General features: G+C 42.4%; 1 protein-coding gene across 7 annotated transcripts in view; it reads right to left on the bottom strand.

Annotated features, from left to right (window-relative positions):
• The window catches only part of LOC116758533 (carboxyl-terminal PDZ ligand of neuronal nitric oxide synthase protein), a 307,707-nt gene that overhangs the window by 103,841 nt on the left and 183,738 nt on the right, over positions 1 to 20,128 (bottom strand). The window lies entirely within an intron of this gene.

Below are 20,128 nucleotides of genomic sequence, written 5' to 3'. Positions count from 1 at the left end.
TCAAACATGCCATACTTTTCCATACTTCCATGTAATTGCATTTGCTAATGTTTATGCCCAGAATGCCCTCTCCCCCCGCAATCTGCTCGGTGAACTCCTGCTTATTCTTAAAAGATCTACTTAGCCTTCTCCACAGAGAAGCCTTGCAGGTCAACGTCCCCTTCCCGTATGCTCCCGCGGAACTGCACCATCCACTTCGTTGCTACAGCAATATACAAGCCTCCGCTATCACTCACCATTGATTGGTTGTGTATTTCCCCACTAGGCCATGCCCTCCTTGAGAGCAAGAAAAATGACTTACACATATCTGTAACCCAAGAATATAGCACCAGGACACAGGAGGGTGACAAATGAATGTCAAATAAATTAATGAACACAGTGGTTAAATCAATTAAATAAATTAATTGACAGTGGTTATTCACAGAGCCTGAGAAAACATGACACTGTCCATAAAGGTATAATAAAATAAATCTCCCATAAGTTAATTAATTGATTAACAAGTTATTGAAACCTAGATTCCATTTCATGGGCATAAGGACTTTAAGAAGATCTAACTTTAATTATTCCAAACTCCACAGCACACTGATAAGTACCTTATCTTCTGCTTGATCCATACTTCATTAAATGAAGTAATTTAGAGCTTCCTTCACTGGTCAAGGCTATTCTCAATCATCTTATGGCACAGTTAGAGGTAAGAAATCAGGGGGATGGTCATGTACATGAACCTCTGTTCTCTGGGCTACCCAGCTTCCCTAAGTTCCAGCTCCTGTGCCTATGGAGCCAGATTCTGAAGGACAGGGCACCCAAGAGCCACGGCAGTCCCTGACATTGTTGTGTGGCTCAGTGACTTGTACCGTTCATTCCTATGAAACCTAAGAAATGCAAGACAAAGACCAAAGTTGGTACCGAATCCAAATTCTAGAATATCTGAGGCTTCTTGGGAATACCAGGTAGAGACATTTAGTTCCTATCTATCAACCTCAAGCCCAGCATAACTTATTTCAGCAACAGACGTATCACTGAAAGCTGGGCATAAATAAAATCTCCATAAACTGCACACTACTTAAAAGGAAGCAGAGGAGCTGCTTTTTAAAAAAAGGAATATTCATTGTCCTTGTAACATAAATGTAGAATTTAAGTATTTACCCAGCTCTGTAGACCAGGGGATCTAAAACTTGTTTTAAATTCCATTCGGGATTCCTGATAAAGTGGCAGAATCCCAGACCCAGGCCTCAGAGATGCTCATTCAGCAGATCCGGGATAGGGCCGTAAGTTGGCACTGTTTTTGTTTGTTTTTTGTTTAACATCTTTATTGGAGTGTAACTGCTTTACAATGGTGTGTCAGTTTCTGCTGTATAACAAAGTGAATCAGCTATACATATACATATATCCCCATATCCCCTCCCTCTTGCATCTCCCTCCTACCCTCCACATCCCACCCCTCTACGTGGTCACACAGCACCACGCTGATCTCCCTGTGCTATGTGGCTGCTTCCCACTAGCTATCTATTTTACATTTCGCAGTATATATAAGTCCATGCCACTCTCTTACTTCGTCCCAGCTTACCCTTCCCCCTCCCTGTGTCCTCAAGCCCATTCTCAACATCTGCATCTTTATTCCTGTCCTGCCCCTAGGTTCTTCAGAACTGTTTTTTTTTTTGGATTCCATATATATGTGTTAGCATACAGTATTTGTTTCTCTCTTTCTGACTTCACTGTGTATGACAGACTCTAGGTCCATCCACCTCACTACAAATAACTTAATTTCATTTCTTTTTATGCTGAGTAATATTCCATTGTATATATGTGCCAAATCTTCTTTATCCATTAATCTGTCAATGGACATTTGGGTTGCTTCCATGTCCTGGGTATTGTAAATAGAGCTGCAATGAACATTGTGGTACATGACTCTTTTTGAATTATGGTTTTCTCAGGGTATATGCCCAGTAGTGGGATTGCTGGGTCATATGGTAGTTCTATTTTTAGCTTTTTAAGGAAGCTCCATACTGTTCTCCACAGTGGCTGTATCAATTTACATTCCTACGAACAGTGCAAGAGGGTTCCCTTTCCTCCACACCCTCTCCAGCATTCATTGTTTATAGACTTTTTTGATGATGGCCATTCTGACTGGTATGAGGTGATACCTCATTGTAGTTTTGATTTGCATTTCTCTAATGATTAATGATGTTGAGCATTCTTTCATGTGTTTGTTGGCAATCTGTATATCTTCTTTGGAGAAATGTCTATTTAGGTCTTCTGCCCATTTTTGGATTGGGTTGTTTTTTTGATATTGAGCTACATGAACTGCTTATATATTTTGGAAATTAATCCTTTGTCAGTTGCTTTGTTTGCAAATATTTTCTCCCATTCTGAGGGCTGCCTTTTCCTCTTGTTTATGGATTCCTTTGCTGTGCAAAAGTTTTTAAGTTTCATTAGGTCACATTTGTTTATTTTTGTTTTTATTTCCATTTCTCTAGGAGGTGGGTCAAAAAGGATCTTGCTGTGATTTATGTCATAGAGTGTTCTACCTATGTTTTCCTCTAAGAGTTTTATAGTGTCTGGCCTTACATTTAGGTCTTTAATCCATTTTGAGTTTATTTTTGTGTATGGTGTTAGGGAGTGTTCTAATTTCATTCTTTTACATGTAGCTGTCCAGTTTTCCCAGCACCACTTATCGAAGAGGCTGTCTTTTCTCCACTGTATATTCTTGCCTCCTTTACCAAAAATAAGGTGACCATAGGTGCGTGGGTTAATCTCTGGGCTTTCTATCCTGTTCCATTGACCTATATTTCTGTGTTTGTGCCAGTACTGTACTGTCTTGATTACTGTAGCTTTGTAGTATAGTCTGAAGTCCAGGAGCCTGACTCCTACAGCTCCATTTTTCTTTTGCAAGACTGCTTTGGCTATTCGGGGTCTTTTGTGTGTCCATACAAATTTTAATATTTTTTGTTCTAGTTCCATAAAAAATGCCATTGGTAATTTGATAGGGATTGCATTGAATCTGTAGCTTGCTTTGGGTAGTATAGTCATTTTCACAATGTTGATTCTTCCAATCCAAGAACACGGTATATCTCTCCATCTGTTTGTGTCATCTTTAATTTCTTTCATCAGTGTCTTATAGTTTTCTGCATACAGATCTTTTGTCTCCTTAGGTAGGTTTATTCCTAGGTATTTTATTCTTTTTGTTGCAGTGGTAAATGGGAGTGTTTCCTTAATTTCTCTTTTGGATTTTTCATTATTAGTGTATAGGAATGCAAGAGATTTCTATGCATTAATTTTGTCTCCTGCTACTTTAGCAAATTCATTGATTAGCTCTAGTAGTTTTCTGGTAGCATCTTTACAATTCTCTACATATAGTATCATGTCATCTGCAAACAGTGACAGTTTTACTTCTCTTCCGATTTGGATTCCTTTTATTTCTTGTTCTTCTCTGACTGCTGTGGCTAAAACTTCCAGAACTATGTTGAACAATAGTGGTGAGAGAGTGGTATGCCACATCTTCTTTAACCATTCATCGGTGGACAATGAAGTTGTTTCCATATCTTGGTTATTGTAAATAATGCTACTATGAACATAGGAATACATACATCTTCTTGAATTAGTGTTTTCATTTTCTTCAGATACCGAAAGGTGTAATAGCTGGATCATATGGTAGTTCTATTTTTAGTTTTTTGAGGAACTGCCATACTGTTTTCCATAGTGACTGCACCAACTTACATTCCCACAAACATGAGGTTTGCATGAGGGTTCCCTTTTCTCCACATCCTCCCCATCACTTATTTCTTGTCTTTTTGGTAACAGTCATTCTGACAGGTGTGGGGTGATATCTCATTGTGGTTTTGATTTGCATTTCCCTGATGATGTTATGTGGAGCATTTTTTCATGCGCCCATTGGTCATCTGTATGCCTTCTTTGGAAAAACGTTTATTCAAGTCCTCTGCCTATTTTTAATTGGCTTGTTTGCTTTCTTGATATGGAGTTACATGAGTTTCTTAAATATAATTTGGATATCAACCCCTTATCAAATATATTGTTTGAAAATATCTTCTCCCATTCAGTAGGTGAATTTTGTTGGTTTCCTTCCCTCTGCAAAAGATTCTGAACTATTTCAACAAAAATTTAGAGGAATCGTTGTGTTTGAAATGTTTGGGACCACAAATGTTGATCAGATATTTCATCTTATGGATGAAGAAGTCACTGCCTGAAGATGGTAAAAAAGTTCCCCAGGTCATTGGCGGAAAACCCAAGCCTGGAACCCACATCTTCTGACTTAGTCCTGTTCTCAACATCTGTTCCCTACAGCCCCAGCACCCCATCAGCCCAGAATCCTGGCTCCAGCAAATACAATTATTCATTCACTCCTCCTTTCATTCAGTACATGTGTAATGAGCTCTCTGGTATGCAGGCAACTCCATCTTATAACAGGAAGCAAGAAGAGTAGGAAGAACTTTCTGGAAATTAACTTCACAGGATCTGGAATATTCTCAGACCACTCAGTGGAAAGCATACAATCTCCTCCCACCCCAAATTCTTTCCCGTACTAATCGCACTGGCTGCCCTCATTTCCTTTGTTGCTTCCCACTCTGTTCCACACCCAAGGACAATATCAACGACCTGGGAAGGGCACAGAATGCCAATGAGGTCAGAAAAACATGGCAAAGGCGCCCTCTGAACATAAGGAGGCCTTCAGGGCAGGAAATATCCAAGTTCGCTGCTGTTTGGAATACTGAGAAGCAGGGAGAGAGGTTCATCCAAACACAGATGTTCCGTGGGAAGGAGGCAGTTTCAGTGTGGAGAGATCGGCGTGATGGTAGAGGGCAAATTAAACAGGCCCTTGGATGACACAGCGGCAGACTCAAAGGCAGGCAATTTCGGGCTGTGTACTCAAGGGAGCCTCTGAGTGGTGGTTGCTCCCTATAGAGAGGAGACGAGACAGGCCCTGGAATACAGCCATCACTTTTTCTGACTGAGAGCATGTTGACAGGTCACGGGGAGCTGAACAACAAACCAAATGATTAAGGGGCCCAAAGGGGTGACTGATGAAGGTAAGTACCACTACTAATAACAATCCACTGCTTTCAGGTTGCTTTTCCCTCCGCTAGTTCTTGCAGCGCATTAAAAACATGTATTAGAACCTTCTCCCTCTAAGTAAAAATAGAGGCATAGGTGGGTGAAAAGCAAAAAATAAAACAAAACAAACCCCGACTGTGACCAATTCTATCCTTCTCCTCTAATACCTAACCCAGACCCTCCTCTAAATGGTTAGCACGGTATCTCATGTAAGTAGAAAGATAAGGGACATTAAAATCATCTTCCAGAGGAAGAAAAATAAAAAGACAACAATGCCTAAACAGTGTAACTCCTCTACACACACACACCGTCCCCTAGAAGGAGCAAGCACCTGCCAGTATTTAGTAGAGTCACGAATGAAGAATTTAAGGTTGCCTCAGACCAAAAATGGTATGAGACAAATAATGAATCCTTCTGTCTAAGGCTTGATTTACCTCTCTTTGAAAGAAGGCAATCCATCATGTTTCGTGACTTCCCTGCATCCCTCACCATCCACCATGCACATCCCCACACTTACCTTGTAGTTAAATGAAACAGTTCACATCAAGCATTACGAAGTCCCCTGAAGGAGCCACACTGGACAGTGCTGTTACTTCACATCAAGCATTTGCACTCTTCGCTGTGTGACCGTGGGCACCTAACCTCTCTGGGTATTCCTCTTCTCTTTTGCGAGATAAGGGTACTGGGTTAGGTTGTATCTGAGAACCTTGCTAGCTCTAAATGTGATTCAAGTTAACACAAAGCTCACAGCCCTTGTAGGAAGGAAGGGGATGTTGAAGAAGGAAGGGGAGAAGGTATAAGAAAAAGGAATTGAGGGTGTTTGGCCAGGCCAGGCTGATCCCAGAAGCAGAGGTAGGGAATGGGAGGGAGAAAGGATGCACACAGATGGGGGAGGGTTCTCAACTGGAAAATAAATTATTAAGAGTTTTGCATAGAAAGGAGGAGGGAGTTACATTCTTTAGGGTTTTGAAAACACTGAAAAGCAGAGGGGCAGATGTTGAACATAATCTTGGCACCAGCGCTGAGGATTCCAAAAGGAGAGAGACCGGAAATGGGAAACCTAGGAAAGACCAGGAACATATATCAAGTACTGGGTTGTAAGAATAAAGAAAATGTCCGGATGAGATCACTGTATGGACTGAGAACCAGGACAAGGAAATCACCTCTAAATCCCGTGTCTGGAAAAAGTAGCAATGCTCTCAACAATGACAGCACAGGTGAGCACAGAAGATGTGTTATACATCAAAAAAGTCTACCTTGTACTGGAGAATCTGGGCATAGGAATTAAGAGGGGAATTTAGAGGTTACGTAGGCATTCACATGGGACTCCCTTTCCTAGCCTCTCCCAAGTCTTTGATCCGTTCAACCTTTCTCCCTTAGTTTAGATCCAGCAGCACAATGAGAAAGAGATGAGAAGACTTGGATAACCTGTGCTTGCACTCATCCATTAGCATCATAAGAGTTTCCAGGTTTAAGCAGGGAAACAATGGGAAGACCACAGTGCACACAGCAGAACAGATGGCTGCAATGCACGTTCATAGTATAAGGTATGAAGAAAGTCATTCTTGGGAGACACTGAAGAAACTATTTGAGGAGGAGAAGAAAAACAATAAAATCAGACTTGGGAGGGCTCTTAGAAGTAACAGTGTTGTCCCTGTCAAGCGGTCCTTCAGTCTAAAAGAATTCTGGCAGCTGTGTTTGAAAAGTAGTTTCTTACTATGAATTGAAATGTACTCACAGAAGCTTCCACTTATGATTCTCTAAAGCAGTGCTTCTCAAGCTTTAAGGTCCATATGAATCACCTGAGGATCTTGTTAAGTTACAGATTCTGTGGGTCAGGGGGTGGGGGTGGGTTCAGAGGTGGGGGGTGGAGGAGGGAAGTCCTGCCTTTCTAACAAGTTCCCAGGTGATGCTGACACTTTTGATCCATGGACCACACTTTGAGTAGCAAGGTTCTAGGGCCAGAGTATATAAGTACAAAAGATACTTGGACATGCTAGCTGTTTGAGCTAATGACCTCTAAGGTTTTCTTCAGTGTTAATATTCCATGATTCCTACCAATTGTATACGCCAATATTCTGGGTTACATCAAAACTGAGACAGGGTGTTACTTATTGAGAGCTACCTTAAGATGGCCCAAAATCAAACTCTAATATACAAATGATAAAAATAAAAACAAACATTATCCAGAGCACAAGATCCCAAACTGGAATGGAATCTGAAGAGTTACTGACTTGTTTCCTAGCAGAATAACTTCCTACTGTCAGTAGGTGGCAATATTTCCTCGGGGTCTAAAGAACTGCAAAGTGGAATGAAGGTTCTCAACTGTGGCTATACACCGGGAACACCTGGGAAACTTAAGCAATCCTGGCATCTCCCTCCCACCCCAGAAATTAGCTTAATTGGTCTAGAGTACAGACCAGGTGATTCTAACGTGCAGCTAAGGCTGAGGACCAGTAAAGTCAAGTGTAGCAGATACAGAGAAACAAGAGTCCAGGAGGGGTAAGAGGTAAATACTGGTCATCACATCACCCCTAAGTCCCTGAGTCTCCCCCACCCACATCAGGACTGACTCAGATGCACCACATAATCTCCACTCGGTCTCACCTTTCCTTTAAGCCCATCACCACCAGGTTATTCCAAGGCTGCACCAGATTTTACTTCCTCCAAATTCCTATGATGATACTGGATCAAAAGATGCTAGGATGGTTTATGTAGGAAAAGCACTGGTATCGCTTGTTTTCTACAAGATTCAGTTTGTTTGTTTTTTTTTTATGGTACGCAGGCCTCTCACTGTTGTGGCCTCTCCCGTTGCAGAGCACAGGCTCCGGACGCGCAGGCTCAGCGGCCATGGCTCACGGGCCCAGCCGCTCCGCGGCGTGTGGGATATTCCTGGACCGGGGCACGAACCCGTGCCCCCTGCATCGGCAGGCGGACTCAACCACTGCACCACCAGGGAAGCCCCAAAGAGTCAGTTTTAACCTCAGCAAAGTGCCCTACCCCGAAACTCATCCCCAGTACCAGCCTCAACTCCATGAGCTGGCAACACTTTTCTGTACAGGGCAAGAGAGTAAATAATTTATGCTTTGAGGGCCATATGGTCTCTGTTCCAACTATTCAACTCTGCCACTGTAGCATGAAAGCAGCCATAGGCAATATATAAGTCAGTGGCTATAGGCAGTGGGCTGGATTTGATCCATGAGCCATAGTTTGCCAACCCCTGCTTTACCCCACCTCAGTTTCTTCTGAATTTTCTGTCTCCTCCCTATGACATCATGTTCAGGTACCAAGCACAACCACTGAGACACCCACAGTACAGTACAGGACTGAGACCACTGCATGGAGAATGGAAAATATATGAGGGGGCCTTGGGAGGCAGGTAAGATTTGAAACACAGACCTATTCTGACTATTCAAAAATGAGGACAAAAATAGGGAGAAAAAACCCCTTATACCGAGAACTGCAAAAACGCCAGACTTCTGACATGGGGATTCTTTTCCCATGAAGCAACCATCTGTAACCTGAGGCTGATTCTCATCACTTGCAACGGAAATCTAAAGTCAAACTTGTCAGGAAAAGACAATGAACTACCGGGAGTGAGCTAGGACCAGACTAGGCCAGCAGATGAACTGTGACATAAACCTCACACCTTAGGCAAAAATTAATGCAAAATAAATCACAAGTTTAAATGTGAACCTATAAAACTTTTAGAACAGAAGGAAATTTTCACGACCCAGGGTTATACAGAATTCTTAGACATGACACCCAAAGCATGGTCAAAGAAAACTGATACATTCAACTTCATCAAAACGTAAAACTTGGGCTTCCCTGGTGGCGCAGTTGTTGAGAGTCTGCCTGCCGATGCAGGGGACACGGGTTCGTGCCCCGGTCCGGGAGGATCCCACATGCCGCGGAGCGGCTGGGCCCGTGGGCCGTGGCCGCTGGGCCTGCGCGTCCAGAGCCTGTGCTCCACAACAGTGAGAGGCCCGCGTACAGCAAAAAAAAAAAAAAAAAAAAAAAAAAAAAAAAGGAAACCTTTTTCTCTATGGAAGCCAATTTGAAGTGAGTAAAAAGACAAGCTAAACACTGGGAGAAGATATTTGCAAATTACACAGCTGACCAAAAATAAACCCAGAACATACAAAGGACTCTCAAAACTCCACAATAAAAAACCACCCAAATACAAATTGGGCAAAGGATTTGGACAGAACTTCATCAGAGGCTATATGGAAGGCAAATAATCTCATGAGAAGAAGCCAAAGAGGTCTGGTAGTTGGTTCAGTGTTGCTGTGTGACAGGAAGAAGTGGGGCTGCAGCGAGACTCCTGCCTAGGAAACTAGGCTGGAAGATTATTTGTGCACATTGGAACCTCTGAAGTCTGCATCGTGAGTCTCAGGGCCTACTGAGACATGTCCAGACCTCATTACAGCTCCCGCAGACAACAGGATATCCCCCCAAGTCTGGAATAATGGCCTCCCATGCAAAGGTGTTCAACAGCCATTAGGCAAGTGCAAATTAAAACCACAATGGAATTCTACCGTGCACCCATTAGAATAGCTAAATTAGAAAATACTACCACCACCAAGCACTGGTGAGGATGTAGAGCAACTGGACCCCTCGTACACTGCTGACGGGAATGTAAAATAGCACAACCGTTCTGGAAAACTGAAGTTTCTCATAAACATACACTTACCTTATGCCCAACAATACCTCAGCTAGGTACCTACCCTAGAGAAAGAAAAACTTCCGTTCACACAAACACCTGTATATGAATGTTTAGCAGCTCAATTTATAATTGCCAAAATTAGAAACAGCCAAATACCCTTCAAACAGGTGAACAGATAAACTGTGGTACATCTATATGATGAAATACTACTGAAAAATATAAGGAAAACAGGGCTTCCCTGGTGGCGCAGTGGTTGAGAGTCCGCCTGCCGATGCAGGGGACACGGGTTCGTGCCCCGGTCCGGGAAGATCCCACATGCCGCGGAGCGGCTGGGCCCGTGAGCCATGGCCGCTGAGCCTGCGCATCCGGAGCCTGTGCTCCGCAACGGGGGAGGCCACGGCAGTGAGAGGCCCGCGTACCGAAAAAAAAAAAATAATAATAATAAGGAAAACAGGTACTTCATGTGTGATATAGTGTTGCTCTAAAAAATTACAGGTAAATTGGTTGGAATGTCAAAGAAATGAATATATATAAATGAATCAACTATTGATACGCACAAAACTTGAAAGTACTGCAAAGACATTAATGCTGAATGAAAGAAGCCAGTCTCAAAAGATTACATATTGTATGAGTCCAGTTATATAACATTCTCAGAAAGGCAAAACTATAGTTATAGTGACAGAGAACAAATCAGGGTAGTTGCCAGGGAGTAGGGGTGGAAGAGGGCATGACTGACCACAAAGGGATAGTGCAAAGGAGATCTTAGGGGTGATGGAATAGTGCTGTATCCTAATTGTGGTGGTGGTGACACAAATCTATACATGAACTAAAATTCATAAAACTACAGTTTAAAATCTATTTTACCCTGTTAACTTAAAACAATAAATTAAAATGGTTAGGGCTGGATGAAACATCAGGATGGGGGATGCATCCCTACCTCCTCCTCAGGAGTCCCCCACTCCTCCAGGGTTGGTACAGACTGAATGTAAGAAGCACTGTCCCCACCGAAGTGCAAACTAGACAATTCGGACCCTCTGCCTCCCAGGCCAAGGGCAGGGGCTTCCAGCGGTGGCCTACAGTACCAGCCCGTCCAGGAGAACCTCATATTCCCTAAGGAGAGGAGGGAAGTCTTCCCAGCCACAGAGTTCCTTCCAGCCTATACACAGCCAGTACAGGTGCTGCCTGAATCACTGCACCGGGGCAACGGACACCCTTAAGGTCATCCGACTTCTATTTCCAAGCCTGCTCAACCCTGGCAACTCAGCCCCTATGGGAGGCCATTATTCCAGACTTGGGGGGATATCCTATTGCCTCAGAGAGCTGTGACCAGGCCTGGATATGCCTCTTTAGGCCCTAGAATTCAAGATCAAATTACAACGTTCCCAGGGGCAGAAATCATTTTTCAGCCTAGTTTCCTAGGCAGGAATCGCACCCCAGTCTCAGGTGTACTGTCACACAGCAGCATTGAGCCTACCACCCTGTTGGTTTCTGAACACCTCTGCCTGTCTCTGAATCCACGCTAAGCAAAGGCTAACAAACCTGCGTCTCAGACAAAGACAAGCTGAATAATAATGAATGCATGCCCTGAGCACCCAGTGGAGGCAAGGCCTGCAGGGGAGCAGCTGATGAAATCATCCAGCGATAGTCAGCTTGAGAGGAAGGCGGAATCCAGTGTGTTCCGTTCTTCTTCCCACCATCCCGATCTAAGGTCTCTCGTCGTGCTGCCGCCTCTCTGGGTTTGTTTCTCCTTCTCAGAGGATCAGACGTCTGTGCTTCATTCCCTGCACAGAGTCTTGAGTGGACATGGAAAATCTGCGTGGTTGGCCGCATCCCCCGCTTCGGCCAGCCATTCTGGGACGCATGCTGCAGAATTCCCTTCCTGTTCTGCACACATGCTGCAAGTGGGAAAGGCACTGTCATAAGGAATCAAGAAAGTCCTCAGTACAAGAGGGAAACAGGGAGCGGGTGGTCATTACTACTGACCTGAGAGCTAAGTTCATGCCCTTGGAATCAGCAAGGCTGAGCCGAGCCGGTGTCTCCTATGTATGTCTGAAGGCTGCTTCCTCTCTCCCACTCTACCATAATATTACTGCTGCTAGGATACTACTCTAACTCACAGAATTTAGTCTTTTACACAAAAGTCTTTGATAAATTTCAGAGCACTATTACATGTATTATCCTATTTAACCTTGGCCAGCACTCACCAACTCGGCCCTTATATCTTTTCTTCCTTTCTCCCCTGAAGTTATTTCAGCCACACATATCTTGCTCCTTAGTCAGAAAAAGTAAACACTCTCAGTGGACTACCGAGGGGTGTTCTAAGGATCATGCTGTGGGGTGAGGGGGCACAAAAGCTGCACCCTGCCGCCATCTTAATCTTCCTGTAACACTACGTTAAAAGGTTCTGCTCAAAAATTTTCTATAACAACTCACCGGCTAAACAAGAAGCTCAAAATGGATATCCAACATTTTTTATCAACTGACCCAAAGTGGTCAGTTTTCTTTCTCCCACCAAGCTGCTCCCTGAAACATGTGGTTTCTAAACTTTATTCCTCAGAGCCCTGTGTCTGGCGAGAGAGCCTCAAAGACCCCCCAGTGCGGAGCTGAGAAATCACACAGGCAGAAATGGGCGAGCACTCTCCACCTGCATCCGGCTTTATCCACAGAAGCTACAGTTCTCATGTTTAATATGTTGGAGTTCCACATAATGTTCTGCTTAACAAAAGGGGTCTTGACTTTAAAAAAGAAAAATTTGAAAATCACTGACCTCTACGAAATACGACGTTGCAACAATTTAACTGCCCCGCACTTTGTTCACTGTACATCCTAAAGATACTTGGATTTTCTCACGTCTGCACTGTTACTCATGCAATTATTACCTTAAAACTCCTTGCTTGTTTCCTTCATCTATCCAAAGCATTCCCATAAGCTGTATTGCAAATATCACTTCATAAAAACCTCCCCTGACAATCATAAACTAAAGGAATTTCTTCCAAACTGCTACGGCAATTAGCACTCAGGGGACTGATTTTATAATAATGCTATATATAAAACCTATCTAATACTCTGAACTTAGAATGTGGTTCTTTTCCATCTTCTCAACCAAAACGTAAGTTCTTTGAAAACAGGAGCTATATAGGTTCCGCTTTATATCCTCTTTAGCAACTATTATTGGATTTCCAGCCAAATATAAGGACTTGATCCGACAATCGCTCTGGCTGCTGTGTCAAGAATATTAGAAGGCAAGTGAGGAAGCACGGAACTCGTAAAGGAGGCTAACTGCCCAGTGAAGTGAGAAAGTGACAAGAAATAATACTACTACCCATACATAGAGGCAAATGGATCCCAGGCAGGAGGAATACCACCAATGGACAGGGTTTTGGCTAGTTGCCATTTAATTTTGGAGGAAGACAGTCTTCCAAATATGGCCATTGTTCTCCTTCGATTTATTTTTCCTTTTAAAATACTTGGTTGTTTTAATGGCTATGATAAAGGAGAGTCATGGCATCATAAACTCTCAGGATTGTAGGTTAAACCCCCTTGGACACTTAGCCCAACACTTTGAAAAGTTACTTCGGTTTAGGAAACAGACTCAGCCTGTTTGAGTCTGTTGAGTTTTCCTAAGACCTTAACATCTTTTAGGAAATCAGGCTACTGAGTGGACCAGAAAATTGTTCTCTTTCCTACTTTTTCAAAAGAAAATTGGAAAAAAAAAAAAAAAAACAACAGTAGCTATAGCCCTTAGAAAACTATCTCAAATCGTCTTCATTTTGTAGCAATCATCACATTCTGAGCCCAAATCAAAGTATCTTCTATGACTAAGTTACATAATAATATGTCATTTAAACAATTTCTTTCCTTGGAATAATTGTGCCCCTCCTCGCCAAAAGAACTATTTTTCTCCAGTCTAAAAGGAGCTGAGTTCCTTTTATTTCTTCCCAATCCTTTTTTAATCAGGATGATACTTGGTTGCAACCAATTAGATTCAGATCACTGCTCAAAAATGAACACTGATTTTTTAAACTTGAATGAGTTTATATTCATTCTAGTTTCCAAAATATCAGCTATTATCTTTTTAAAAATGTTTCAAATTACTTCTCAAAAAGGTAGAAAAAAGCTTCCTCATTTCATATTTCTGTATCCCTTAACTCCTCCTCCAGTCACTACAAAGAATAAAAATAAATCCAACTTTAAAAACAGGGACATTTTATTTGATAATGAATAATTAAGATAACCAAGGAACTGTCAGGTCTATTTTGCCATAAGAAACTGAATGCAAGGTTCCCAAACTCAATGATCTTAAAAGACAGAACATGAGTCTTCCTCAAGTGATACGCTATGGCCCCTTCTAAAATGGAAAGGGGCAGCCATAGAGAAGAGTTACAGCACAGCTACCTCTGGAGAAGGAACTGATCCTCGAGGTGCCTTAGTTTGCCTGGATGTGCCTTGAACACTCAGTGAGTACTTTTCATTTTCACTGTGCTGATTATTCAGTGGGTCCTTTCAATCTGAAAACTTGGAAATTTTTCTTGTATTGCTTCTTTGACAAGTTCCTATTTGTTTTTTTCTGTATTTATCAGATGTTAGACTTCCCAGATTGATTCTCCGATTTACTAATCTTTTCTCTCCCACCTTGTATTTTTATTCTGATTTTTAGCTGATTTTCTGTCTCTCTTTCTTAACCTTTCAACACTTCCATTGATTCTTTTTTTAAATAAATTTATTTTTGGCTGCATTGGGTCTTCGTTGCTGCACACGGGCTTTCTCTAGTTGCGGCGAGAGAGGGCTGCTCTTCGTTGCGTTGTATGGGCTTCTAACTGCAGTGGTTTCTCTTGTTGCAGAGCACGGGCTCCAGGCGCACGGGCTTCAGCAGTTGTGGCACGTGGGCTCAGTAGTTGTGGCTCGCGGGCTCTAGAGCACACGCTCAGCAGTTGTGGCGCACAGGCTTAGCTGCTCCGCGGCATGTGGGATCTTCCCAGACCAGGGCTCAAACTGGTGTCCCCTGCACTGGCAGGCGGATTCTCAACCACTGCGCCACCAGGGAAGCCCCCCATTGATTTCTCTTTTAGTTTGAATATCATATTTTTAATTTTGGAGATTTCTCTATTTCTTTTTCATAGCATTCTGTTCTTATTTTAGGACATAGTGTCTTAATTCCAGGTTTGTTTTTTGTTTTTTTAGGTTTTCTTCTGATCTCTGCTATCTCTGTTTTCTTCAGCTTCTTCCTTCCATTTTATTTTTGTCTCTCTGTTGTGTAGGGTGGTTTCCCCAAATATTTCATGATTTGGGGCTGCCCACCCCTATTTGAGGAGAAAAAAGTCAAAAGCTGACTGGAAATGCTCTGTGTAGCGGGTGGGGCTAGTTGTCTGGAAGGCCTCACTGACAAGTGAGCTTCCCTAGAGAGTGATCAGGATGCAAACTGGCCTTCTAGTTGCAGAAATCTTCAAATGTCAAGGCCTAGAGGTCATTTCTCTGGGGCCATTCAGTTTCTCCAGAGATAAGTCTTCTTACAATCAATATTCCAGAAACAGGGGAGGGAGCTCTAGGGTCCTGCCAGCTCAGTATGAAGACTCCTACTTAAAATCTTTTTTATCTTGGCACTTTACCTCTGCCTTTTGCAACAACTGGTACCCTCCATGTCTTGAGCCTCTCCAGAGCTTCCCCACATCAATCAACTTACCTGTCATCTGACGCTGCCTCTGTTCAACTAAAGCCATCAACACACCACACATTCTGTCCTTTAAAAAGTCACTGAAGTCTTTTACTATTTCCTCTTCTATTCTCTTTGTCCTAATGGCTATTTCAGTGAGATTTGGGAGGGACAGGAGATGAATACATGTAGCCAATACACCAGGTGTTATGACCATTCCCTAACACAGGTGGGGCCCTCTGGGATAATTCTGTATGATTCTCTACACCAACTGCAGCAGTGCTAAAACTAACAGAAGCAGATTTTTCTCTCTTCAGACATTAGTTTGGAAGTAGTATTACCTCAGTAGGGCAGATACAACTCTTTGATACATCTGCTAGTTTTTCTTCTACCACTACTACTACTACTACCACTACTATTACTACTACTACTGGTTTTTCCACAACTACAGAAGTGCAGTCGTTACACTGTGGCCTATCACTCCATGGCTCACCGTTGAAATATGTATCCTCTAGGAAGAAAAGGACAAAAGATCAGAATTATGAGCATCCTGGTGAAATGTTTTCATAATTAACAGGTTCTTCTTTAGTTAGAAACCCAGCATTCAACAGAAGAAGAATGCCATACAGCACTATTCAGAAGATGAACAGACAGCCCTTTGGTCAAAGCCTTCAACGACAGCAACAACAAAAGTAACCATGTTTAAAGACTCGGTAGGGAGGAAAATACCAAGAACCAGAAGACAAACAAAAGCTTCACTGACACCAATGAGATTAAAAAGCAATCCTCTTATAACCAGTATTAGAATGGTAGAGATAAATATCAGGTGTTGATATCATCATAAAGAATGAAAGGGAACTAGAAAGGGAGAATTTTCTTACAAAGTGATTCATGGTGATAGACTGCCGTGCCCACTTAACACCTGAAGCCTTCCTGGATACCACCAAAAATTATCTGGTATTTCTGAACACATACCACATGCTTGGTAACATCCTATTACTGGTATTACTTCACTGGTATTTCTCTTTTACTGTTAACTTATCGTTTGTTTCCCTAGTAAAACAGAAATCCCTGAGACCAGGAACTTGCAAGCTCAGTGGTCAAGAGCTTGGGTTTTACAGTCTTACCCAGAGACTGCCTGTAATCTCCTGATACACACTGCTTCTCCTCCTAGGGTAATAGAAACCCCAATATTTAGCTGGCACATAGCCACCTGGAATAGTGACTTCATTTCCCAGCCTCCCTTGCAGATTATGTGGCCATAAGACTAAGCTCGAGCCAATGGGACATAAACAAAAGTGCCCCATGGCAGCTTAGGGAAACCTTCCTGAAGAGGTAGTTGCATGTGCCCTCTGTACTCCTCCCTGGCCTCAGACAAGGTCATGCTGGACCACAAGGTCAAGTTAAGTTCAAGTGAAGCAACACACATAAGTAGCCAAGGTCTCTGACACCACAGGCTACCAAACCACCTTGGGACAGTATTACATGACAAAGAAAGACTTCTACCTTGTGTATAAACTTCTGTTACTTCAGGTTTTTCTGTTCCTCAAAACTGATCCTAGCATTAATAAATACAGAATCACACAGATTCGGGTTCAACTCCCAGCTCAGTCAACCTTCTAGCTGAATTATCTCAGGCAAATCACCTGCCCCAGTTCTCTCATCTGTAAAATGGGATCAGCCTAATTTGGAGTGGTTATGAGGATGTACACATCCAAGAATCACACAAATCCACATAAAATTGTAACTGCGGATTTTCATAAAGAAAATGAGCTTATTTTAGGGAGATGTGACCTTGTCAGGAAAGAAAAGGAAGGCCTCTTCAGGGAGCTGACACGTAAAAATTTAAAACATAAATAGAAGCTAAGAAAGCAAAGAAGGGAGGAAAAATATTCCAGGCAAAGGTCACCACCTAGGCAAAGGCCATGGGCTGGAGGGAGTACAGAGACCACAGAAATGGAAAGAAGAGCAGTATGACCCCAGAAAAGACAGGAAGGGAGCAGTGAAGGGAGAAGAGGCTAAAGAAAGAGGCAGGGGGCCACCTTGCACCAGTAAGGCCATGTTAAGAAGTGTGGCCTTTAGCCTAAGAGGAAAAGGAAGCAAAGAATATATTTAAGTTGGGAGGATGAGGAGGGACATGGCTGAAGATTCTGATTTCAAAAGCTCACTCTGGGGCTTCCCTGGTGGCGCAGTGGTTTAGAGTCCGCCTGCTGATGCAGAGGACACGGGTTCGTGCCCCGGTCCGGGAAGATCCCACATGCCGCGGAGTGGCTGGGCCCGTGAGCCATGGCTGCTGGGCCTGCACGTCCGGAGCCTGTGCTCCGCAATGGGAGAGGCCACGGCAGTGAGAGGCCCGCGTACCGCAAAAAAAAAAAAAAAAAAAAAAAAAAAAAGCTCACTCTGGTCATAGTATGAAGAATAGACCAAAAGGGTGGGGCAAGGCTGGCAAAGATGTAAGGAGACCATTCAGATGTTACTGCAACAGTCCACTTGAACTAGGACCACTAGGAGGGTAGTGGGGATGAAGAGAAGCTGTTGGATTCAAGACCCAGTACAGAAGTAAATGTAACAGGGACTGCAGAAAGAGCAAGGGACCAAGAGACAGGTTACTAATGTTTGTGCAACTGTATACATGGTGGTGCCAGTCACTGGACCAGGATAACTGGAACAGAACCAGATTCACAGAAGAAGAGCAAGAGTTTGATTCTGGACATGAGGATACCGAAGTATCCATGATGATACTGAAGAGACGTCAAGTAATCAGTGGTAAAAATAAAAATTTGGAGTCAGAGAAGAGGTCTCAATCAAACATACAAATTCTGGATTGTCTGTGTATAGTTGTAAACGTACGTGAGATTACCCAATGGCAGTGTAAAGAGAGAAAATAAGAGAACTCCAAAGCTTATAGACTATGATAGGACCAACTTCTCTACGAAACCACAGGAAAGTGCCATTTCTTGGACCAAAAGAGCTGACTACCAGCAATTTCTATACGATTCAATCTAATAGAAAGGATGGCCAGAGGGGGTAAAATCAGGAAGGTGTGATGTACTGACAAAGCCAAAAACTTTAAAGGAAGTGGTGATGATCAACGGTGGCAAACGTTCCTGAGAAGCCGAGGAAGATGACTGGAAAACATCCAATGGGTTTGGAGAGAGTGATCACTGATTTCTTTAACAAGAATTATTCTTGCAGAAAGATGAGGCTGGAATCAGTCTACCACGAGAGAGAGAGAGGTGAAAAAAATAGAGTAGAGCAGCAAGTAAGCAATTCTTCTGAAGATCAAACAAGATAATAGATCTAAAGAGATTAGAAGAGTGCTTAGGCTCAGTTAAATGGCTCAATAAATGGGTTAAATGATTAAATGTTTTTTATGCTACTATTAAGATTACTAGTAGCTTTACATCTCCCACAGCACTTTAAACAATGCTTTGCACTTGTACTCAGTAAATAGTTCAGATGTGATGATAACTGTTAAGCAGGAACAAAGGGATGCTAAATCATTCTACACAGTTTGCAATTAAAGTAGCTATAGAGTCTTGGTGAACCAGATGCCCTATTTTCCCTTCATTAAAATACAAGCTAATCTAAATATGATTGTGTTCTTCAATCCCTCATGAATTAACAAAATCTTCCCATTAGAATATCACTGAATTATTACCATGATGAAGTTACCCCCTCAAAAAAAATGGAATTTGAACCAAAAGTGAAACTGGTTATATTTTATGACACTATTAACTGTTAAAAGATTTAATGAGGATACCTATGAGAACCCTGATCTTAGGATCAGAAGCTGCTCTTTGCTATAGTCAGTGAAAGAATGAGGGCTTCAGGAATATTCCAGAAAGTACACTGGCCACAAGTTAGGTGTTAATTTGGTTTATATTTATAGGTAACTGATGCTTCTCTTATCCTTGGGTAAAATTTTGCAGCTTGAAGGACTAAATATCCAGCCAACATGCAGAACAAAAGGCAAAGAGGGCCTTGGAAAACCAAAACAGCTGTGAGTGTCTGCAGGGTCTTCATCTACTTCCCTCAAAAGAAAATCAACTGAAGGTGATTTATGAATTTTGCATTACCTGCAATGGGCTTTGCCCATCTACCACTTTTTCAGTCGGGCATGACTCCCCTTTCACACTTCCTCTCCCCACCAATCACATACACATTCATTCTGTAAGACCTGAACATTCTGGATCCCCCAAAATAAGATAGTTGCCTCTTCTTCTGAATTCCTACCATTCTTTATTCTGTATTCATTCTTTATTCAGTTTCAGCACCTAATAGGTTAGATTGCAAAGATACTTTTATCTGTCTTTTCCCAGCTCAATCTCCCAATTGGACTAGGTGCACAGCAAAACTGAGAATGTGGGACACACTGTGTCTTATTTCATTCTGAACACCTGATACAAAATTGATAACAAATGTTTGCTGGACAGAAAGTATATGTATAATAAATTCAGTCATCTGATATAATGCCTCAAATTAGGAGGGCAACAGCCAGGGTCAGTGTATTAGTTTCCTATGGCTGCTGTAACAAATTACCATGAACTTAGTGGCTTAAAAATGTCACAAATTTAACATCTTATTGTTCTGGAAGTCAGAAGCCTAAAATGAGTCCACGGGGATGTATTCCTTCTGGAGAATCCATTTCCTCGACTTTTCCAGCTTTTAGAGGTTATCTGCATTCCTTGACTCATGGCCCCTTTGTTAATCATCACAGCCAGCAGCTTACTAGCATCGTC

The sequence above is a fragment of the Phocoena sinus genome, chromosome 1 (genome assembly GCF_008692025.1).
Source record: "Phocoena sinus isolate mPhoSin1 chromosome 1, mPhoSin1.pri, whole genome shotgun sequence".
In the NCBI taxonomy this organism is placed as follows: Eukaryota; Metazoa; Chordata; class Mammalia; order Artiodactyla; family Phocoenidae; genus Phocoena; species Phocoena sinus.
The sequence above is the reverse complement of the archived record's forward strand: the minus strand, read 5'-3'. Positions and strand labels throughout refer to the sequence as shown.